The 25,046-nt window shown below is 39.1% G+C and overlaps 1 protein-coding gene across 1 annotated transcript in view; it reads right to left on the bottom strand.

The window, feature by feature from the left end:
• TANC2 (tetratricopeptide repeat, ankyrin repeat and coiled-coil containing 2) overlaps nucleotides 1–25,046 on the bottom strand; it is a 713,500-nt gene that overhangs the window by 436,326 nt on the left and 252,128 nt on the right. The gene's annotated exons all lie outside the window — the stretch shown is intronic.

Genomic DNA, 25,046 nt, shown 5'->3' with positions numbered 1-25,046 from the left:
GTTAGTCTGTATTCGCAAAAAGAAAAGGAGTACTTGTGGCACCTTAGAGACTAACCAATTTATTTGAGCATGAGCTTTCGTGAGCTACAGCTCACTTCATCGGATGCATCCGATGAAGTGAGCTGTAGCTCACGAAAGCTCATGCTCAAATAAATTGGTTAGTCTCTAAGGTGCCACAAGTACTCCTTTTCTTTCTAAGGTCATAATTACTGTTCTAGTAGTACTCTGTCTAAAAAAATATGATCTGTAACTTTTATTTCCCCAAACAAAACCACAACTCTCATAAACGAATTGAAATTAAGTCCACTGAATCCTTGAGCATCAACAAATTTACCATACCCCATTGTTGACAGTGGAATAACTATGATGAAATCAGGCCCCCAGCTTCGTGAAGTAAAACACAAGACAACTGACTTTATCCTCCTTCCTTTTAAATACCAGGTTCCTCAAACCTTGCTCATGCAAGTAATCCTTACTCATGCAAATAGTCGCACTGAGGTCAGAGGAACTGATAATGTCAGTAAGCTGTAGCTCACGAAAGCTCATGCTCAAATAAATTGGTTAGTCTCTAAGGTGCCACAAGGACTCCTTTTCTTTTTGCGAATACAGACTAACACGGCTGTTACTCTGAAACCTCTCATGAATACTGTTTTGCAGGGTTAGAGCCTTGGCACGCTCAGTGTACAGCCTACGATAGGCAGTGATTTGGCTCAATTGGTACATCTTGTTGCTCCATTAAAACTAACGGGCCCACTTTCAGAAGTCTTGGCTCAAGCTCTGCCTCTTGTTTAACACACATGCCCCTTATTTTATCCTAATTAAATTAATATTTACAAATGAGGAATTTGTATATGTGCATACACAATTTTGATGTAAATATGTTTTCTGCCAAATAAACAGGACTAATGTCTGTAGAATCACCCAAACATGTCACATTATGTGCAGTAGAACTCATGCTATGAAATGGTGTAACATTTACCTGAACAGACCGCCACCTACTTTATAACATCAAAGATGCTATAGCTTGACAAAATAAATTTAAATGAAAATATTTCACCTCAGTTTATATTCTGAAAGCAATGAAACAGACGACCACGTCAGCCTTAAAGTTACAATTCCATGGCTGGTGAAGATTTAAGAGTGGGATATCAGACCTTTTGCAAACTCATTTATGATTCTCTGCCTATCTTGTTTTTTATTAGGGAACACTATACTTATTTTTCTTGAAATTGAAGGGGGACAAGAAAATGTAAGATGTGCAAATACCGTAGCACTTAAATCCTTTTGTAGTGAATTTAACATTTGTGAATACACAAGAGTAATAGACATCAAGACCAACATCTTTTACGTATTCATAGAACAGCCACTATATACCACTGGCAATTTGCAGTGCTGCTACCTCACAACCTTCCTTAACTTGACATAGAAGGAACACTTCTACCAATAAGACAGAGGTTCAATCTCTTGACCATTTAATATTGGCTTCTCTACTGAGACTGCCAAGAAAGGGGCCAGTTAGTACCAACTGCAGTGGTATTTTTGTGAGGCTGAAATTCTCCATTAGAATCCAGACAAAAATTATCAATTCAATTCTAATACAGCAGGCCATTAAATAGCTATCAGATGGAAATCATTTTTGGTCACAGTCAAAGTTGGTTAGACTCATGATGGTACCTAAACACGAAAGGATTCACATCCAGTAACTAATCTACCGAGCCAACTTGTCCTCCCAATACTGCAAAACATTTTTATTATCCGGTTCACAAGGGCAGACAGGTCAATTCTCCAAAGTGAAAACAGATATTCCAAATGGCACAGAAACTTTCCCCTCATTGGAGCACTGTCCAGGAGGAAGACAAACCAATGTGTGCAAACCCATATTCACAATCTGACCTATAACTTTAAAAATACACTATCTATTTCATAGAGTCCTCCCTTCCTCCTTCATGAATAAAATCATTGGGAAGCTTGAAACTGAAATCTATTTCCTGATCTAAACAGCTTTTCTTGCAACACATATAACAACACTTTTTGATTGAAAGGGCTCTTACGTGTGTTAACTTAAAAAAAAAAAAAGCACTGAAGTATTTCCTTTAAAGAATTACATACAGCATGCTGTACATTTGCAAAGAGAGCAGTACAGCTAAAGTCTGGGTCAACTATTCTTAACAAAATTCCTTCAAAGAACACTAATAGCAGTCTCTAGCTGCATAGCTGAAAATGTATCTAGCATTTAATTCTTAATAACAAAAACTTTGTTTTTAAGGAGCAATTGAATATTTGTTTGTAAATTTTCTTTAATAAAAATTGTTTTCTTTTCTGCCATCTCAATAACATCTGGCCCAACAGCTAGTCAAATAATTGTATTTAGTTTAATTCCCTTTCAATTAAAAAAAATCTTAATTGCAGCCAGCTCCTCATCTGCAATTTGCAGCACTAATATCCACCAGCCATTTTGTTTTCAGCACGTAACACTAGCAACCAGCCGTCTCCTCCCTGCCTCTCTATTAGCATATCAGATAATTTACAAAAATCAGCTCAGAAGCAGACTGTACCAGTAATGGCTGATTTTTATCATGGGGAATACATCTGTACATATGCTGCAGCTACCTGATTTTTCCATTTTTTTCTGGTTCTGCTCTACCAGCCTTGACTCAGCAAGATTTCTTATCTTTCCTTTTTAAATCTTCACTACTAACATACCTACAACATTTTCACATATTCACTGTAGCCTCTCAACTGCAATAAAACAAAGATTGAACTACTGTGGTTTCAAACAGAAGAATGCTCTCACTACATAGTTTCAGAGTATAGCTAACCTTTTAAACATTTTAAATTAAAGGGAAGAAGGCATACATTTGGTTAAGTAATTATAACTGTATTTCACTAGAGCAGCTACCCATGAATAATAAATATGTAAAGACTAGGATGCATTATTCTCCTTTCTAGAGGGTGTCCCTAATAAGCATCAGACAGAAAACAATTCTCCACCTGTTTTGACTGCAACACCCTGCTGTTTGAATGCCAATTACATTTTCTCATGGAAAGTGTCCCTGAAGACCAACTTGACACATTTCTACAGCTAAATTGAGATACTTTTGAGGCTGGTGGCCAATGCTTTTTTCAAGTAATCTTCTGTCCTCAATATAAAACTCTTCACCATGTCATATTTCCAAAATCTGAAGAAGCTGTGATTCTCTTTATTCTCCTTAGACAAAATGTAAACTTTTCCTCTTAAGGGAGATTTTAAAACCTTTACCTTTGTTTTAAACATACCTATAAGGGGAAATCATTTATCTAGTATAATCAGCTACTGTACAGTACATTAGAATCAGTGCTTAATTTGTAATGAAAGAGGTGCCGGGGCTCAAGCACTTATTTTTAAATTCATAGCTGACGCAGCAAACCCAGAGGTGAGCCTGGGCTATGAACTGCCAAACCTAGAGATGCCGGGGCTCAGCCCTAGCACAAAGTAAGCACCGGTTAGAATGTTGTGGTATGTTACAGTTAAGCATTAACAAGCAAATTTACAGATCACTTATTGATTACAGAATAACCATTGGCTGGAAGATCTAATAATCCAAAGGAAATATCTAACAGCCACCATTCATGTAATTAAAATATTCACTTCAGAATGTTTCTGCTCTTATAATTTCTCCACACGGATGTGGAAGCACATAGGTTGAATGGTTCTCATGAGTGCTGTACCTTGTAAAAAAGCCAATCAGATTCCTTTGTTTCCTCTGCAAAGCTCCGTCAGAGTTATGTAACATTCTAGAGACATGAAGAGGTAGAAGAATATGGTATAGTAGATCCCTTGTAACTACTAGAGTACATACTGAAGCATACTGTTACTCTTTTTGGCATCTATAGGTCTCATACATTGTTCTGAATTTCATGTCAGTTATGAGAGAGTGACATCTGTGAAGAACAATACGGGCAATTTAGTCATAAGAGGAAAATGGATGTTCCTCCTTCCCAGAAAATGTTACAAAACATACAAAGTATGAAATACACAGTACTATTACATCAAGACTGATGTTCCTTGTGCCGTGACTTTCGTTCTTCTGATATCATAAAGAGGGGGTGGAGATTGTACACGTACAATAAAAGCACAAAACAGAAGAGTGCATTAACAAACAAATGAAACAAACAGAAAAACTGAAGTAAAATGTTAAAATGTCCATGCTTAACCCTTAAAATAAATAAATAAATATCAAGGTATCCCTTAAAATACAGTATTTCCGCTGCCTGGTTAGATACTATTTTCTCACCCAACAAAAACAGGATTTTCATTACAAAGTCATATCATAACTGAATTTCGAAAAACATGCAAGCACACACATGCCCAAAGAGCTAAGCAAAAACAGCAATAACAGCACAAGTGGCTGTGTACTTCATTTACATGCTTAGCTATTTGTTGCAGTGTATATGCATGGTATTCTCCCTTAATTTGAAGACAAGGGGCTCCCTAATTTTAAACACTAACATGCCCTCTTGCCCTCTCTTCTCCCCCCGCTCTGCCCCATGATAATGCATCACTGCTGAAAATGTTGCTCTGTGAATGATTTTTTTGAGGGGAAAGGGAGGGGGAACAACACTATTAACACATTTCAGCCCAAACTGTCAAGTGCACACCCAGCTGTGGCTGGTGAATCCAGCCCCTTCTCTACACTCTAAAATTCCATGAACAAAGCTTGAGAATCAGCAGTATGTTAACACAGGTATTTCAGACAGCAAAAGCTAAATAGAAATCTAGATATATTTTTAAAAACTGAAAAGTTATAAATCTCCAGCCACGTAACAATGATGAGATTATAATGTATAATTAGATCTATTCTGATCAGACTGTATTGAAACTACAATTTTTGTTGACATTATGTTTTTCACATGAACATTATTCTGATTGACTTAACTGTCTACGCTTTTATACAGGCTTAAAAATAAGAAAGATATAAATGAAGATCATAAAGTAAGAGACAGGTTTTTTTAAACATTCGCATTTGTGTCCTTGGTTTCTTAATGACTCTTGTCCCAATTCCTTATCCTCTCCCTCACTGTGTGCAATATGGCTGATTTTTACAAACATTTGACTTTTTAAAAAAGGTAATAATTTAAAGTCTAGTTATTTGCAATGTGAACTTAACAGTGTTTTACAGTCATCAATAAAAGATGAAGTGTCAACTCTAGTGTTCATTCCCCTGATTTTCTAAGTCAGCTCAGAATCCTCTACTAATGCTCTATAATATAATAAAACAATAACAAAAAGAGAGAAACTGGCAGAAGTTGTGACAATTAAAAAAAGAAAAAGCATATATTTGCTTAAAAACAAATTATTCAGATGACACATCCATAGTATTAAAATGAAAATAAATGTTTCTTTAAAAATGCTATAAATATTTTAACATACACATGGAGGCACATGGACACACACATATATTTTAAAATCTCAACACACAATCCGTGTGTATCCATATACTATTACATATCACTATACAAATGCCCACAAATGCATTCTGAAACAGACAGGAAAACATAACACATCCTGATTTCTATCCACTCCCTTAATCTTCTAACAATCTCCTCTCCCACTCAATGTTACAAACCCACCTCTGGATCATATTGCAGATTATTTTTTTCTAAACCCAGAACACACTGCACCATTTTGTCTGTCTTCTGGACAGCAAGAAACAGGCAGAACAGCAGTGAAGGAGTGTACTGGAGTCAGCAGAGTCAGTGCCTGCCTCATACTGCAGTCTGTATATTGAACGCAATGAAACCCACAGGTGCCTACGTAAAACACTTCAGCTGCAGAGAGCAACTTAATGCTTCCTCAGCAGCATGTCTGTGCTCTACTTTCACTTTTCATTAACCCATGGCCTGCTCAGAATACCAATTCTTAAAATGTTCATGCAAGAATCTTGACTTAGAGACAAGATTTCATATTAAGCAGCTTAATATAAACTGAAATTTCTTAAATCAAAGTACATTAAGAAGGCTAGACTCAAACGGAAAATGAGGATTTCGAACAGAATAAATCCTACCATGCAAATAATTCTATGGCATATTAACACTATTCTTTCTCACTTTGCTGGTCTTAATTACTAGCATTTAAAAAATAAAATTGTAAACAGTTTTTCATATTTTATATATATATATATATGATATCTATATACACACACATAGACACACACACACACGTGCAGTATTAGTAATAATCTGAATCAGGTGACTGAACAGTTATTTGGTACTTTTGCATGTCTCTATGCTAAAGTTCCCTATAGAGCAAGCCATCTGCCTAGGGGAGAACCCACCACTGTTTGCAATATGCAGCCACTCTAATTAGTGAAGGAAAAAATAGAAATTTGGCATACAGGACAGCAGCAAATTATAAACAAAACTAACTCCACCCATTTATCATATGAATTCTTCTTTAGAAAAGAAAGGTCACTCAAGCTGTAACCAGAGAATCAATTAGGTTCTTTTGCTGTTTTTTTGAAAATTGCAGGAGAAAGTTAACTTGCAAATTAATCTAAATATTGTCAGCTCAGTAACTGCTACACTTAGTGCCTGCCACCTTTTAAAAAGTCCCATATTGTTTCTCTTCCGCTAGACTTGTTCTTCTTCTTATCTATTCCCTAAAATATACTCATTAGTAACTTACCGTAATTAACCTGTCTTAGGGATATATTTCAACAATTAAAGTCCTATTAGGAAAAGAAATTAAGTAGAATTCTGAATTTTTTTTTAAAAAAGTTCTAATGTGGCTCGGATAAAGGTATCAATTCATTTTACATGCAGATGTATGTACAGGACCACATTACATCTCAAAAGATAAAAATCTGACTCCTGCTATCGCTGTGAAAAATAGTATTCATATCTTATGGACTTACCCCCAAATTTAATTTGACTTGGGCTGAATAGAGGAAATCCTGGATAAGACAATATTATTGTTTATGATCATTTACAATACTCAAAAGTATGCATGTAGGTGGCTTAGCGTTCAGATCAAAAGAATAAGTTCTCGGTCCCTAAAAGTTTATAATTCCGACAAGACACAATGAATGAAAAAGCAAACAGTGGCAAATGAATGAATACAGGGAGAATAAACATTACAAAAAAAAGTCATTTGTCCCCCACTTAGGTATATTTGTGATTATTTATTACTTCTATTATGGCTGCCCCTAAAAGTTCCAACTGAGATCAGAGCCTCTTTGTTCTTGGCATTGTACATAGTAAGAAAATGTACCTTATCCAAAGAGATCATAGTCTAGGCCCCAATCCTTCAAGAAAAAATACCATTGGTACATGTTACATATACAAGTGTTTTGTGCGCACATGTGTGTTTGTTTAAGTGGTTTATGTATGTGCATACACAATTTTTTTCCCAAACATAATTACATGCTTTATTTATAAAATAAGGCTTATTGGGATGCTTTGTTTTTTTGTGGAGGGATAAGATAGAATGAGATGAAGAATGGAGGATCTAGAGTGAACAATTTTATTATTAACATGTATATACCACTTTTTATTCATGAATCTGAAAGCATTTTACAAATGTGTTATCCCCAAAACACACACAGACACACTCTAACAGATGAGGAAACTAAGGCAGGCAGAAGCTAATTTTTCAAACAAGCACCTTTGTGCTTTCTCCGATGCTGCCTTACATTCTTGGGAGGCTCTCCTCATAAACATTAGTAAAGCTGCCTCATGGTCCTCCTCTAAATCCAGTCTCAAAATTCTCCTGTGCTGTGATGCCTACAAAAAACTTGACAATCATTAGGCTGGCGTATGCACAGACCACTGCCTGTCATGCTCACCAGTGCTGTCCCATTGTTTATTCGTACTCCCCAACCTGTCTCTCTCCATCTGCTGTCTCTTGTCCTACAATTAGATTGTAAACTCCTTGGGGGCAGGGACTGTACTTTTTGTTCTGTTTGTACTGTGCCAACTAGGGCTCAGAAGCACTATGGTAATACAAATAATAATAAATAATAAATGACTTCCAACATCAGACAGGGGAAAAGCCACAGAAATGAGAACAGACGTTAGGTCCCTTCACGCCCAACCTAGTACTCAATCCATTAGATTGCAATTTACCTTGATACAAGAGATTAACCTGCAATAGAAGATTTAGTTATTTATTTCACATGATAGCTCCCTTACAAAAAGAATAATAAAAAAAAATTAAGAATCAAATTAGTGCTGATGCTGGGTCACTGCTATATTGGGATGACACAGATAGATAACTCACACATAAAATACAAGACTGCCACAATTTAAAACTCTATCAAATAACTTTGGGGGGATTACAAATTCACAAGATGGTATTAGGTAGTGGCCACAGGGAAGGAGACAGCTCAGATAAAAATAGTTTGCACTCATGTAGCAATATTAAACTTCAAAGCATCTCACAAATGTTAATCAATTAATCCTCAAAACATCTCTGTGATTATAGCCATCTGTCTTGGGTGGTTTATATACAACAAATCCTGCGTCCTGGCAGGGGTTAGACACTAGATGACTCTTGTGGTCCCTTCTAAACCTCTGATTCTGTGTTTCTATGATGGGAAGTATTATCCTAATTTCACAACACAGGAAACTGAGGCACGGAGAGATTAAGTGACTTGCCCAAAACCACAGGAGGAGTCAGTGTCAGATTCTTCCACTTTGGTCCACAATATTTTTATGGAATTTCTCACAGGAACTGACCACATCTTTTCAAAGTCATTGATATTTGACTCATTTTTTGTTATTTTAACAGAAATTATGCAAACACTAGCTAACAGAGAGGAAGGAATGCATTTGAAAGGGCTTCAACATTTCATTTTCACTTCAAGGAGAAATAAGGTATCAATTATCTTTAAAAATGTTCTTTTGGAGATTGTTAACCAACAGGGAGAGAGTGTAAGAGGAGAAACGATTAAAAATATTTGCAAACCCTTTACAGAAACAAATTTCATATTGTGGTTGAAGGTGAAGGATCAGAGAAGAAGGGGCAGAAGTCTGTGGATATGGCTCACTATGGTATGGTGGAGTAGAAAAGTTTAAGGTAAAACATTTTGGGATTACTTTACCAATTAGGCACAGGGACAAACAACATACCTACTTGCTTAGAGATGAAATGTGGCCGGAGATCACAGGAGTGTGGCTATATCTCCATATCATCAATTAATACTTGTCCCTAAGGTCAGCACCCAGGTGCCCAGGTTCCATTAACAGGTCTCTCTCATGGAAGGGTCCTTGCTCTTTATAATGTGAGGCTCAGACAAAAAAACTGAATTAGTTCCCTGAAAATAATAAAACTTGCAGAATTCCAGAAGGTAGATTACTAGCTTAAGGCAGTGCAAGCTTCTGCCAGAAATACAGACCTATTGATTTTCTAATAAAGCAACAGTCAAATATAGTATGGGGAGAAATATCCAATAATAGTACAATTTCTACAAACTGGGACAATGATAAGAACATAAAATCTACTAAACCACTGCCTGCCAGAATCTGACAGACTCAGTTGATGAAGGTTGATTTATTTGTATTCGTAGTTAATAGGACACAGGGAGAGTAGAAAACATACTAAATGCAATCTATGCTTCTAGAGAAACTGAGTCACGTAACTTTGTTCTAACATTTCTGAGCACAGGGGATGAGACTCAGCCAGAGAACCACAAATAATATCATGTAATTACCATTCACTAACCCAATACAAAACTTGAAATAATTCTAACATCCAATTGGTGCAAAAAACCTTGTCCAATGTTGAAACAAGTTTCATAGACACAAAGTTCTTGCTAACAAAACAGTGCACCTATTATTCCTGGAGGAATTCTGTGCCAAAATTTTATGCACAATATTTTAAAATTCTACAAAATTCTGCATTTGTCAAAATAACACAGTATAATCACGCTGGTTTCAATTATTTTGGTAATTCATTTAAACCATAATGCAATGGATGGAGAATGGGAGTGGAGAGCATTAGAGGAAATCCCCAAACCTCGTTTGTCTAATAGTAATGTAGCTAGGTTTGACCCTTTATTTCTAGTTATTAGTCAACAAATATATCCAGCCATATGCTCAGTGTTACATAATAGGCAACTGAAGAGCAATTGAAGGCTGGTAAATCAAACTGACAATTTATATTGGCCACTGACCATCTCCAGAAAGGTCAGTAGCAAACAGTTCATGGAGCATATTTTGATAGGAAACGTTTTTGGTTCAAAAAGTTAGACCAGTTCTAATCACTAAAGCACCATAAGCATTTATAAGTCAGACTGTCCTTACAATAAGGCTCCTTTACACCACTCTGGCAATGTAAAGGAGCCTTAAAACTTTTACACCTGTTTTATACTCCTGGGGGATTCACAAAGACAATGGTAACAATTCACTAAGAACAATTCACTAAGGAGGCAGGCTACTACATTCTGCTCTGCCTGAAGGGACAGAGCTTGCCCCACGCCTATCTGCTCAGAAACACCCCAAAGCCCTACCCCTCCATTCAGAGCCTGCCGCAACAACATGCGAGAGGGATAGAATGTCTTTCTCTCTCACACGCACGACCGCGCAGCCCCCCTGCAGTGATTTATGTCTCTACTGGCTGTTCCGGGTGCCCAAAACAACCTGCCTGAGCTGCCGGGGAGGGGCGTGTGACCACTCTTGAGGTTTCCCTTTGCTTCCCCATCAGAAGTAATTTTCCTGCGGGGAAGCAAAGAAAACTGCAGGGGACATGAATTCTGTGCATGCGCAGTGATGCATAATTCCCCCAGGAGTAAACTATGCTTTGATCTAAAAGATTTGAACAAGACAACTGAGAAAGCATTAGCTGATTCTTACATTTATTCATATTAATTCATTAATTTTTACAATTTATAAAAACTGTTGTTCCATTAACAGGCACCTATTATGTGTTTTAAGCACATTCAGGATAATAACCTCATAATTATCCAATATAATAGATTGCTCATGACTGCTACAGTAACAATAGACTAGTTGATAATTTAGCAAGCAAATCGGCTGATGACCAAGTTTTCAGTGGACAGGTTGCCAGACTGAAAACGGGCAGATCAAATTAGACAAAGAAAGTTCACAAAAAGAAAAGGAGTACTTGTGGCACCTTAGAGACTAACCAATTTATTTGAGCATGAGCTTTCGTGAGCTACAGCTCACTGCTGAGCTGTAGCTCACGAAAGCTCATGCTCAAATAAATTGGTTAGTCTCTAAGGTGCCACAAGTACTCCTTTTCTTTTTGCGAATACAGACTAACACGGCTGTTACTCTGAAAAAAGTTCACAAAGTTCACTGCTAGCCATGTTTAATACCACAGAGATTCACATGTTTATCCTTTGGTACTCATTCACACCAATAAGTGTTTGAAAAGAAAGTAAACAAATGGTTTGCCAGGCTTTAAGGCATTGTACAGCCATTGTAAATGACACACTGATGTCTGGATCTACAACATAAGAACATGCCAACCTATGTTCCATGCTCCAGAAATCTAGGTAAAAGGAGCTCAAAAATTAAATCCAAAAATACATTATCAGAGTCACTGATGCTCTAATAAACTTGTTAGTCTCTAAGATGCCACAAGTACTCCTTTTCTTTTTGCGGATACAGACTAACACAGCTGCTACTCTGAAACCTGAATTGTGGTCACATTCTCTCAATTGAGGGTGTCAAGTTGAACTCTACAAAAGTGACCTCAATTACTGATTTTCACCCATCAGAGAATCCTGATGAGCTAGAAAAAATATTAAAAATGTTAGTTTACTTTGTTAAATTTGTACTGCTAAAAGATCTCTTACAGCAACAAAATAATCAGAGTACTCAATTACTTCATCACTATGCATATGGTAGCCAAGCCACACTGCTGTATGTCTTTTGGAGGCAAGCATAGGGAAAATCAACACCATCAAAGCTAATATGAATGATATTGCACCTGCAAGAATTACAAAACAGTGTTTAAACCCAAGTCAGGGAAGAGTGTAGTAACCGCTGACAGCTCAAACACATCATGTCCTGAGGGGAAGCGAAGACATGTGAAGTAAAAGTTCATTTATTCATGTCCTGTTTACCTGTGACAGACAAGAAAATGACAGAAATAATGGATTCAGCTAAGATCCTTAGCAATTCACATTGACGGAAATTATCATTGATGGTTTAGGGAAAAACTGCATCTACTATATGGCACAGAATACTGGTCATTCTCACATGCAAATACCAATTATGGATGATCTGATTATAATGCGAGAACCCTGTGACAACATGATCACCAAGCCCTGAAATAACACAGAGTATTAATTCAGGATTCATGGGAACACAGAAATGTAAGTGTAGAGGCAGAGATTTGCTGCTGTCTTGAAGAAAAGGCTCTGTAAAATCAAGTTTCCTCACAGCATCTTATGTCAAACTGTAAGCTCATGATCCTTCATGTCTCACCCAGACCAGAATGCTGGATAATTAAAATTATGTACATATAGTGGATTATTTCACTTGCTGGGGCTGATTCTTTCCCTTCATTTCACCCCTATACGGTGAGTTGTATAAGACCTTAAAAAAAAAAAAAAAGGCACAATGGGCTGGGCTAAGAGGAAAAATTCCACTGACACAGAAGCAGCACTGGACAAATGTAAGGCCTTGTCTACACTACCATGGTAAGTCGACCTAAGTTACGCTACTCCAGCTATGTGAATAACGTTACTGGAGTCAACGTAGCTTAGATCGACTTACTGCGGTGAATACACTGTGATGCATCAAAGGGAAATACTCTTCCATCGACTTACCTTACTCTTCTTGTTCCGATGGAGTACCAGAGTCAACTGGAGAGCGCTCTGCCATCAATTTAGCAGATCTTCACCAGACCCACTAAATCGACCCCCGCTGCATTGATCAGAGCAGCTTCGATCTCCGATAAGCGTAGACATGGCCTAAGTGTACCTATGCTGCCCCCTCTTTGCAGGTCGCAACATACTGCACATGTCACGGGCAGGAGTGGAAGGGGGAATGCTCAGAGTGTTCAGTGCCACAGTGATTCTGGGTTCCAATGCAGCCCATAGGCAGCCAGGGGGAAGCTATGAGCCCCTCCCAGGGTTGCTTTAATTTATGCCGGGGAGATGTCTTGGCCCCTGCAACAGAATCCAGGCAAAAGAAAGATGGCCATCTTTACCTCCGACCCTGTCCTGCATCTGCTGTGCAGTGCCATTCAGGAGGCACAGCTTAGAACTTTTTCCACTATTTTGAGCTACAAAGACTGAGAAACACAAACTCTGAAACCTACTGCTAAGCATAAAGGACTCTGCCCAACACAGAATACCTGAGGAGACTGTGTCAGGCAACAGTCCCCAGTAAAATTTGCACAGGGTTATGATTTTGTTTCATGACATCAAGTCCTGTAATCTTAAAATCAAATGGGCAAAAAGAAAAAAAAAAGAGTATAGACTTAAAATGCCTATTAGTAAAATCCAAGCAGATTGCAGAGAGACTGACATTCATAACCTGCCACTTGGGAGTATAGTATTATAGCAAATGATAGCATAGGATCACCTCCACTACTGAATCATGGCAGTTTTTCATTTTGCCTTTCAAAAATCAGCAGTTGAACCCAAAAATCATCAATGTAGGAAAAGCTTAAGGCTAAACCAGTCCACTAATCCAGACATTACATAAACACTGTACCTTTTCTCTAGGAAAAGGGAGTGGATATGCAAAATCATGATGGTCAGTGGTAGTCTAATCTTATTTAAAGCCAAGTTACAACACACTGAATTATTATCTCATACAGATGGAACAGAAGAATATTTACATGTAATCATAGAAATCTGCTAAAATTGCAGGAGGTAAATTTTAATTCATATGGTCGTGCTTACAACTCAAGAAGTTCTGTTTACCAGGAAAGCTCACATCACCTGGGTCAGACCAAAAGAATCCAAAGAGAAACCAGCATGCACAAACACGGACATGTTACTCATGCTGGCCATAGCATAAAGCCATTGAGACTACATGTATAAAACATTGTTATTAAGTTCAAATTTTAATGTGGTTTGAAATTAAATTGCAATTTTCTGAAATACGTAGTTAGGAAATTTCTAGTCCATAGTAATTGTAAAATTTACATTTATTTTTTCTTCTATAAATTTGTTGTTGGCACCAGATGGCACTCTCACAGATTGTTTAAACAGAACTTGTAAAACTAACATACATAGTTATACCCTGAAAAATACTGTTAGTAGTGATGACATTTTTCTTTTTCTGCATATCTCCAGTTAAATCTGCTTAATGCTTAAGTCTCTATAACTGGAAAAATTTCTTAGTTACAGAGATATTGCCTACAGCAAATACCCATCCAAACAAAAATTGTACATAGTGTCAAAAAATTACAATTGACAATATCCCTAGAAGCATTTAGTACCTTGCACACAAACATTTATTTGTTGAAAAATACCCAACCAGAAAAACCATACCCAGACATTAAACCAATTTATATTAATCAATTTTATGCCACCTTACATAGTTTTTATAATAAAAAGACATTCATTATTATTAAAACATACAGAATGATATGTATAAAAGGGAAGTGGTGACAGCCAAGTGGAATGGGTAACAAATGAAACCTTCTAAAAGTACAAGCATTCAATACACATGCAAACCCCATGAAAAATAGGTTGCATCTGATTCAGTCTTTTCTAACCTCTGATAAGTCTTTTGTAGAAAAGAATAGAGGGCATGACAAGGCATATCTGGCCACAAGATTTGAAACACATATAATGTACTTGACATACCATACACATAAATACCTCTTTTCTGGTTATGTATAACTTGACTCCTAAGCTCTAGAGGATATTCTGACTACTTAAATTAAAGAGTTACAGTTGAAGGCTATGGCATGTCCTGATTGGGCTACCTTCCTCATTCATCTGTGAATTTTTCTGATACGCTCTTGAACTCAGTTTTTTTTTTAATCACTTAGAACTCTTCAAATCTTAAATTCAGAAAAACCTTGACCACCAGGAAATGTACTGACCTCTGTGTTTAATTAAAACTGACATTATGCCTTTACAACTGCAGCGGCCATCAAGTTTAAAACAGGTTTCAGAGGGGTAGCCGTGTTAGTCTGTATCAGTAAAAACAATGAGGAGTCCTTGTGGCACCTTAGAGACTAACAAATTTATTTGGGCATAAGCTTTCATGGGATATAACCCACTTCATCAGAGGCATGGAGTGGAAAATACAGTAAGCAGGTACAAATATACAGCACTTGAAAAGATGGGAGTTGCCTTACCGGGGGGGGAGGGGGGGGGTCAGTGTTAACGAGGCCAATTCAATTAGCTTATGCCCAAATAAATTTGTTCCTTCGTCTCTAAGGTGCCACAAGGACTCCTCGTTTTTAAGTTTAAAACAGTGATTTATGCTAATAGAATTATAGGAGCCCATTGTAAGAGATTAAACTAATTTCCATCCTTTTTCACACTGGTTTTATAATAAATTAAAACACCTTGAATCCACGTTTTGTATCTAAAAATCCCTTCAGACAGACAGATTTGACCTCCACTAGGAAAACTGAAAGATGGTAAAATTATCAAGCATTAAATCCAATTAAAGGTATTACTTCATCCACCTTGTCTCTCCAGCATTAAGAAAGTAGACTGATTACCTTCAACATACAGTATTTGTAATTTTTAAGGTCAGTTGGAAGGGGAATGGAAAGGGATCTAAGAGATATCCCTGTAGTTGAATTTATCACATTCTAGTTTTGATTAAAAGACCCTAAAACTAAAAGTGAGAGAAAAAGTGAAGCTGAAATGCAGGAAACCATTCTAGGAGCTAGTGAAAGGGAAAGATGGCCAGAAGCAGAAGAGAAGAGAAGAGAAGAGAAGAGAAGAGAAGAGAAGAGAAGAGAAGAGAAGAGAAGAGAAGAGAAGAGAAGAGAAGAGGCCAGCAGCAGAGCAGGGGATAAGAGTGGTGTGGGGAAAACTGGACAGGACCTGGGTGACAAGGCAGTAAGGTTGGTAACCACGAGCTCACACGCCTCTTCATATTTTGGAATAGAACCCAGAATTTCCAAGTCTTAATACTCCTCTGCTGCCTAGCAAATACCTACAAAGACCACTGACAAAGTGTGTGTCTCGTCCCTTTCTAGTGTCTGGTCCACACAAGGCTTAGCAGCCTACTATAGCTAGCAGTTACTCAAGTGGAAGAGGTCTGTGCTGTGCATCTCAAGATCCTAATCCGTTAATGAACCACGTGAGGGTCAACACTGTTCCGCATAATGGAACCGTTTTTCCAATTTGCTTATTTTAAAAACCCCAAGAAAATTCCATTTAAAAAAAACTATGTGAAAAGGTTACAAACTGAGTCAATCAAAAGTTAGGAATCACCAGGACTCATTCAGTCCCTTTGTGAGTATGCATTTTTTGAATCTTTAATTACATTATCACATTCTATGTATATGCAAGCCATTTTCTGATTATATGACCTTTTGAAGCATATTATGTTATTTTATAGAAAGTTTCAGATTTGTAGAGTCCTAGCTGATTTAAAAAAAATAGTTGCGCTAAAGGCATATTAGAAAGCCTTAGTAAAATCTCTCAGATGAAAGGAAGATAGAGATGCCATGGTCTTTAATTAATTGTAACCCTTGCAGCTCATCCAGCCAGCAAATAATTAACTTGGAAGAAAGATGATCAACTCCATTTTTCGCACTTACAGATCGTTTAAGCTGATGTTAGAATCCACAGGTTTCAGAGTAGCAGCCATGTTAGTCTGTATTCGCAAAAAGAAAAGGAAGACTTGTGGCACCTTAGAGACTAACCAATTTATTGGAGCATAAGCTTTCGTGAGCTACAGCTCACTTCATCGGATGCATTCAGTGGAAAATACAGTGAGGAGATTTATGTACACACAGAACATGAAAAAATGGGTGTTTATCATGCACACTGTAAGGAGAGTGATCACTTAAGATGAGCTATTACCAGCAGAAGAGTGGAAGGCGGGGGAGAAAACCTTTTGTAGTGATAATATTCTTGAAAACACCATCCGGGCCACTATGGATGTAGAAGCCCTCTACACCAACATTCCACACAAAGATGGACTACAAGCTATCAGGAACACTATCCCCGATAATGTCAGGGCAAACCTGGTGGCTGAACTTTGTGACTTTGTCCTCACCCATAACTATTTCATATTTGGGGACAATGTATACCTTCAAATCAGCGGCACTGCTATGGGTACCCGCATGGCCCCACAGTATGCCAACATTTTTATGGCCGACTTAGAACAACACTTCCTCAGCTCTCATCCCCTAATGCCCCTACTCTACTTGCGCTATACTGCTGACATCTTCATCATCTGGACCCATAGAAAAGAAGCCCTTGAGGAATTCCACCATGATTTCAACAATTTCCATCCCACCATCAACCTCATCCTGGACCAGTCCACACTAGAGATCCACTTCCTGGACACTACGGTGCTAATAAGCGATGGTCACATAAACACCACCCTATACCGGAAACCTACTGACTGCTAGTCCTACCTACATGCCTCCAGCTTTCATCCAGGACACACCACACGATCCATTGTCTACAGCCAAGCTCTAAGATACAACCGCATTTGCTCCAACCCCTCAGACAGAGACAAACGCCTACAAGATCTCTATCAAGCATTCTTAAAACTACAATACCCACCTGCTGAAGTGAAGAAAGAGATTGACAGAGCCAGAAGAGTACCCAGAAGTCAGCTACTACAGGACAGGCCCAACAAAGAAAATAACAGAACGCCACTAGCTGTCACCTTCAGCCCCCAACTAAAACCTCTCCAACGCATCATCAAGGATCTACAACCTATCCTGAAGGGCGACCCATCGCTCTCACAAATCTTGGGAGACAGGCCAGCCCTTGCCTACAGACAGCCCCCAACCTGAAGCAAATACTCACCAGCAACCACACACCACACAACAGAACCACTAACCCAGGAACCTATCCTTGCAACAAAGACCGTTGCCAACTGTGTCCACATATCTATTCAGGGGACACCATCATAGGGCCTAATCACATCAGCCAGACTATCAGAGGCTCATTCACCTGCAGATCTACCAATGTGATATATGCCATCATGTGCCAGCAATGCCCCCCTGCCATGTACATTGGTCAAACTGGACAGTCTCTACGTAAAAGAATAAATGGACACAAATCAGATGTCAAGAATTATAACATTCATAAACCAGTCAGAGAACACTTCTATCTCTCTGGTCACTCGATTTCTGACCTAAAAGTGGCAATTCTTCAACAAAAAGACTTCAAAAACAGACTCCAACGAGAGACTGCTGAATTGGAATTAATTTGCAAATTGGATACAATTAACTTAGGCTTGAATAGAGAATGGGAGTGGTTGAGTCATTACACAAAGTAAAACTATTTCCCCTTGTTTATTCCTCCCCCCCCCGCCACTGTTCCTCAGACTTTCTTGTTGACTGCTGGAAATGGCCCACCTTGATTGTCACTACAAAAGGTTTCCCCCCCCCCACTCTCCTGCTGGTAATAGCTCATCTTAAGTGATCACTCTCCTTACAGTGTGCATGATAAACACCCATTTTTTCATGTTCTGTGTGTATATAAATCTCCTCACTGTATTTTCCAGAGCCGGGTATCACGAGCAGCTGGGGAGAGCAAGGGGGGACCCTGGGCAGTGGGCCCAGCACAGGGAGACGCCTCAGCCAGGAGGCTCTGCAGGTCAGACTCAAAGGGGGACTGGTAACCCCAACAGGGCGGGGGCAACACTGGGAAGAAGGGCCCTGCCACCTAGAGCCTGTGGCCACCACCAGAGCAAGTGTCCAACCCACAGCAACCCTGCAGCACAGCCAGAGCCTGAGAAGAAGGCCTGGGACTTACAAGGAACAGACTGTGAACTGCCCTGACGTTCCAGAGACACTGTTTGTGATGTTGCCTGCCACAGAGCGGGTTGATGTGTTTCCTTTAACCTTTCCCATTTCCCCTTATTCTTTTTAAAATTCATTGTTGATTAAATAACTTGCATTTGCTTCAAATTGTATGTCATAATCAGTGGGTCAGAGAAGTGCCTAGTGCAGAGAGAGTACCCCTGAGTGGGGACACCTTAGCCCATGTCCTAGGTGACCGCAGCAGGGTTGGGGGTTGAGCCCCCCAGGAATCCTGGGCCCAGCCTTGTTGGGGTTACGAGGACTCTGCCAGACAGGAGAGTGGAAGGGGAGTCCTCAAGGGCAGGGAGGCCACTGGGTAAAGGAAGTGGGAGCGAGGACTCAGATCCTTTCACTAGCCCTCTTCACCGGGGTAGTGCAGAAGCCAGGAAAGTTCCCCACACTAGCAGGACTATTCCCTCGCTTACATAAAGACAAAAAACAACACACAAAAATGACCTCAGGAGAGATGGTATCTCTGATTGTTACAAGGTGGGATGCACATGGAGGGAATACCACAAAAAAAAACCCTTACCCCAGCAAGTATTCCTAATTCACTTGAGACACCCTGCCGGGTGCGTATAGGGTGCCTCTCAGATTCACAGTTACGGGACACATCTCCCTCTTCTGAACTGTAGACCATCAGACACGTCACAAAAACTCAAGAGGGCAAGAGTAGAAGCAGATCTTTTTACTAAGAGGAAGATTTGTATTCACTCCAAATAAATGTCTGGAAACAGAGGAAGGAGCCTCAGAGGTTAAGTCTCCTGGTAAGAGGTTTATTTTTTTTCTTTTGTTTTTTGGTTGTTTTTTTTAGCAGGCAGGAAGAACTTACTATCCACTGAAGCACCATGGGGAAAGGGTATGGGGTTGATAGTTAAGAATCTTTACCTCATGGAATTCTTGAAGTATCTCTTCCTCTGAGAGCCAGGCCTTTTTGTGGAGAACCTCCTTTCATATTGGAGAGCTTTGCTTTACTTTGGGTAGGCGAAAAATGCTGTTTTTGTCTTTTGCACCCCCAGCAATAATCACCTCAGTCTTGAATGCCTCACTAAGGAGGCATTCAAAGGAGATGCAGTGTTTTGCCGCAGCTTCAGAAAAGACTCTACCCTTGCAGGAGGGCTCCCACTTAAAGGTTTTGTATGTCACAGATTCTGAAAGAGCTTCAGCTATTGCCTTGGTACACGGAGTTAGTGGAGGTTTCTGTCAGTGAGAACAGAAGAAAACCCTATAGGCCCCATGGAAAAGTATCACTGTGCAAAGTACAGTTCAGGTGGTGTTTTTTGTTTTTTTCTCTTTTTTCTTTTTCATTAGCCTCCTCTGGTCAAGAGACAAATGGTACCAGCTAGAGCCACAGGGCCATTCTCCTGCATGTTGTTGAGCGAGGCAGGAATCTAAAGGCAGGAGTAAAGGAGACAGAAAACCTTCATACTTATTGCTCTTCATCTTGCCTGTCAGAGCAGTAATGAGGATGGCCCTGTTGCAAAACCAAGACCCAGAATACTCATAACCTAAGTAAGAACAAGTTTCGAAGCTCAGCAGCAACTATGTACATTATGCCTCAGTCCCAGTGCCAAGAAATCCTGCCAAAAGTCAGCCAAAACCAAAGGGAATCCAAAAAACATGCCTAAATCTAAGTTATCCAGTTCTTCCCCTTTTCCACCAGACTGCAGAACTCTCAAAGTGACTACACAGGAAAACAAAAGGACTTCAGATAAAAATGTCTAATTTGGAAGGTACACTTGAGACTATCTACACAAAAATAAATTCCCTGAATGGTCATGAAACCAAGGTGTAGCAGAAACCTAAAGGAGTAGCAAAGCATTTGCAGTGAGTAGAAGGGATTTCAATCAGTATTTGCTAAATATAGTGCAGGATCAAACAAGTAGATAGAAATGATAGAAAACACAAGTCTATACCAATAACCATGGGATGGTTACTGCAATGAAAAATTCTTCAACTTTCTTAAAGTAACAGAGTCCCTCCATATAAGATTTTGAAATTCAAGATGAGATGTTAAATATTACAGGTAACATTTTCAAAAATGTCCAAGTGACTTAGAAACCTAAATCCCATTTAAAGTCAACAGGACTTATGAGCCTAATCCACTTAGGTGCTTTTGAAAATTTTACCCCTCAAACTCCTGCCAATGGAAGGATAGGAAATACAAAATAGGAAATACAATTATTGCTACAACAGCAGATAGGAGAAACAGAAATTTAGCAGGAGGTAGGGAAAGAGAAACAAAATTTAAGGGAAATGTCCTGGATTTTAGCCAAAGCTAACACTCCCTCAGCAGACACTTGCTGGATAGGAGAAGAGCATTCAGAGATCAAACTACGGTTGCAGTTCTGAACCCTCCAAAATTCAGAATGTTATAGAAGTAAAGCTCACATTTTTGGGAACTCAAAATTGGCTAGATAACATTAACTACACTTATTCAAAAGCTTCCAAGGAATAACATTTGCAGGTGTAAAAACTGAAGTTCAGTTAAAGTTCCATTGCTATGTTCTTATAATGCACCCATTAGCTTGATGTGTTAGTGCCTCACAAATTTAATAAGCTGAACGCAACACTGTCTCTGACTCTCTCTCTACCCTTCCTCTATTAAGTAGGTACTAAGGTTTATTTGCCTCTTTTAAAATATGTGATGTATTTGTATTAAATGTTGATGAAGTGACTGAAGGTAGATTATGTCAAAGAAATGGGCTTATTTATATAGTGCCCTTGGTAGACAATGTTAGCCCCAAGTTCTATTTGCATGTCTTGGTGCTTAGCTGTTTAGTCCCATGGAGCTTTTAGACACCTGGAATAAACCTTACAATGACAGTGGTATTGTTATGACATTACTCAAAGTGGGGCAGTTCAATCATTTTATCCTTTCGAAGATCTTGAATAACTGGTGATAACATTAGCTCTAGTTAATACATTTATTTGACCAACTAACCACTTTACCGGGAAGTGCTTTCTCCTCTCACCTCCTCTCACACACGTTTTCCCTCTCCTCCTGCCCCCAATGCTTCATTAAAGCCTGGTTAAACCTTCCATTACAAAGATTTGTCTGATATAAACATGCTTATAACCTATTCCAAATGCCCCTTCAAAGGTAGATATCCCAATATACTCTTAAAGCATCCTCAATTATTTTTCTCCTAAGTCCCATGTGCTGTGTGCTATTTTTCACCCAATTAGAAATTTAGAGCTAAAACTCAATGTGGTTCTGTTTCATCATTTTCACCTAACAAGTATAGTGTGATTTCTAACTCTGAAGGCATTTGCAAAAATGCTGGTTCTAATGCTAATGAAAGTGTGCAAAATCTTTGATGTTAAACCTCCATTAAAAATAATTTAATAACAAGGGCTTCTCTTTTTACTGACCACAGAAAATACTGACCTTGACTTTGTTTCTCACCAAACCTGAGGATGAGTTTTATTATACATAATATTTCATTTCACTTGTGCAGAACTATGGGCCTGATCCAAAGCCTACTGAAGTCAATTGGAACATTTCCATTTATTTCAGAGGGCTTTGGATCAAGCTCTGTGGGCTTGACCCTGCAAAGAACTAAGCACTCTGGTCCTAATCAAGTAAAGCATTTAAGCATGTACTTAACTTAAAGAACATGAGTAGTCACACACACTTAGGCCACGACCAACAAATAATCATCCAAAATTTTACCCTCGCCTCCGAGTTTCTTAATCTCCTACCTCGAAAGCTTTCCCTGTGGCCCTCTCACATGATTCTTGCCACAACCCCTCTAAGGATCCTTCCCTGCCTTCTCCTCTGATGGGATGGCATTACAATTCTCTTACTAACACATGGGGTCACTGGTAAGACTCCCAAAGAAGAAGATTCAGAAGCTCCTCACCCAGGTCCCTCTCCACACTGGGGAAGAGGACGTGCTTTAAATATCCTGTTTTCTGCTTGCCAGCAGGTCCCTGTTATCATCTATAATCACATGATTCCTGGGACCTGTGAGCCCCAGAACATCTATTTGCTTGACTAAGGTTCTGCCAAGCCGTAAGCCTGCCTCTAAAGGTCCAACACGTTCTGTAACAGCAGTTAATCTTTAAGCTTTATAATATTACCTGTTCACAGTATTTAAATAATTAGACAGAAAGAAGAAAAAAACTAACATACTATGCAGGAACAAATAATCCACAATACTCCTGTAGAGAACATTTTTGGTTTAACCATTCTAGACAGTGTCCATTTAACAGAAAGTCAAAAGGAACTAAACAATAGGAGCAACCTACTTGAAACTTGGCATGCAAAATCCTTTGCAGCACTATTCAGAATCACATGCAAAAGTTTAAAAACTCACGGTAGGAGGCCACTAAGCAAAAAGTTTGGAAAAATAAATATTAGGCTTCATAGCACATTTTGTTTCTCCCATGAAAATATATGTGATTTCTTCCATCTTGTCCCCTTTTCATGGAACATCCTTTCCAAAATAATTCACAAAGCACTACCCATCTACTCAAGACTCCTTTTTAGTGTGTTGCTTCCAAGAAAGTCAGCCAATATGAGCATAAGAATGCCGTACTAGGTCAGACCAATGGTCCAGCTGCCTTTCAACAGTGGCAAGTGCCAGATTTTACAGAGAGAATGAATAAAACAGGGCTTTTAGCAGTCAGAGATTTAGGGACACCCACAGCATGGGGTTGAGGCCCTGACCATCTTGGATAATAGCCACTGATGGGCCTATCCTCCATGAACTTATCCAATTCTTTTTTTGAACCCAGTTATAATTTTGACCTTCACAATGTCTCCTGGCAACAAGTTCCACAGGTTGATTGTGCATTGTGTGAAATAGTACTCCTTATGTTTGTTTTAAACGTGCTGCCTATTAATTTCATTGGGTGACGCCTAGTTCTTGTGTTATGTGGAGGGGTAAATAACACTTCCCAATTCACTTTTTCCGTATCATAAACCCTCTTTGTCGTCTCTTTCCTAAGATGCACAGTCCCAGCCTTTTGAATCTCTCCTCACATGAAAGCTGTTCCAGATCCCTCATCATTTTTATTGCCTTCTCTGCAATTTTTTCAATTCAAACATATCTTTTTTTGAGACGAGGCAACCAGAATGCCATGCAATATTCAAGGTGGGAGCATACTGTGGATTTATACAGTGGCATTATATTTTCTCTCTTGTTTTCTATCCGTTTCCGAATGGTTTCTAACATTCTGTTAAGTTTATTGACTGCTACTGCACACTAAGCAGATGTTTTCAGAGAACTGTCCAGGAGGTCTCAAAAATCTCTTTTTTGAGCGGTTACAGTTGATTTAGTCACTATCATTTTGTATGTATACTAGTGACTAGTGCACAGACAATCCAGGAAGTTTTTGGAAAGTGTAGGGGACAATTTCCTGGTGCAAGTGCTGAAGGAACCAACTAGGGGCAGAGCTCTTCTTGACCTGCTGCTCACAAATCGGGAAGAATTAGTAGGGGAAGCTAAAGTGGATGGGAACCTGAGAGGCAGTGACCATGAGATGGTCGAGTTCAGGATCCTGACACAAGGAAGAAAGGAGAGCAGCAGAATACAGACCCTGAACTTCAGAAAAGCAGACTTTGACTCCCTCAGGGAACTGATGGGCAGGATCCCCTGGGAGAATAACATGAGGGGGAAAGGAGCCCAGGAGTGCTGGCTGTATTTCAAAGAATCCTTATTGAGGTAACAGGGACAAACCATCCCGATGTGTAGAAAGAACAGTAAATATGGCAGGCGGCCAGCTTGGTTTAACAGTGAAATCCTTGCTGATCTTAAACACAAAAAAGAAGCTTACAAGAAGTGGAAGATTGGACAAATGACCAGGGAGGAGTATAAAAATATTGCTCAGGTATGCAGGAGTGAAATCAGGAAGGCCAAATCACACTTGGAGTTGCAGCTAGCAAGAAATGTTAAGATTAACAAGATGGATTTCTTCAGGTATGTTAGGAACAAGAAGAAAGTCCAGGAAAGTGTGGGCCCCTTACTGAATGATGGAGGCAACCTAGTGACAGAGGATGTGGAAAAAGCTAATGTACTCATTGCTCACTCCTCTGTCTTCACAAAAAAGGTCAACTCCCAGACTAGTGCACTGGGCAGCACAGCATGGGGAAGAGGTAACCAGCCCTCTGTGGAGG

The sequence above is a fragment of the Eretmochelys imbricata genome, chromosome 27, assembly GCF_965152235.1.
Source record: "Eretmochelys imbricata isolate rEreImb1 chromosome 27, rEreImb1.hap1, whole genome shotgun sequence".
In the NCBI taxonomy this organism is placed as follows: Eukaryota; Metazoa; Chordata; order Testudines; family Cheloniidae; genus Eretmochelys; species Eretmochelys imbricata.
The sequence above is the reverse complement of the archived record's forward strand: the minus strand, read 5'-3'. Positions and strand labels throughout refer to the sequence as shown.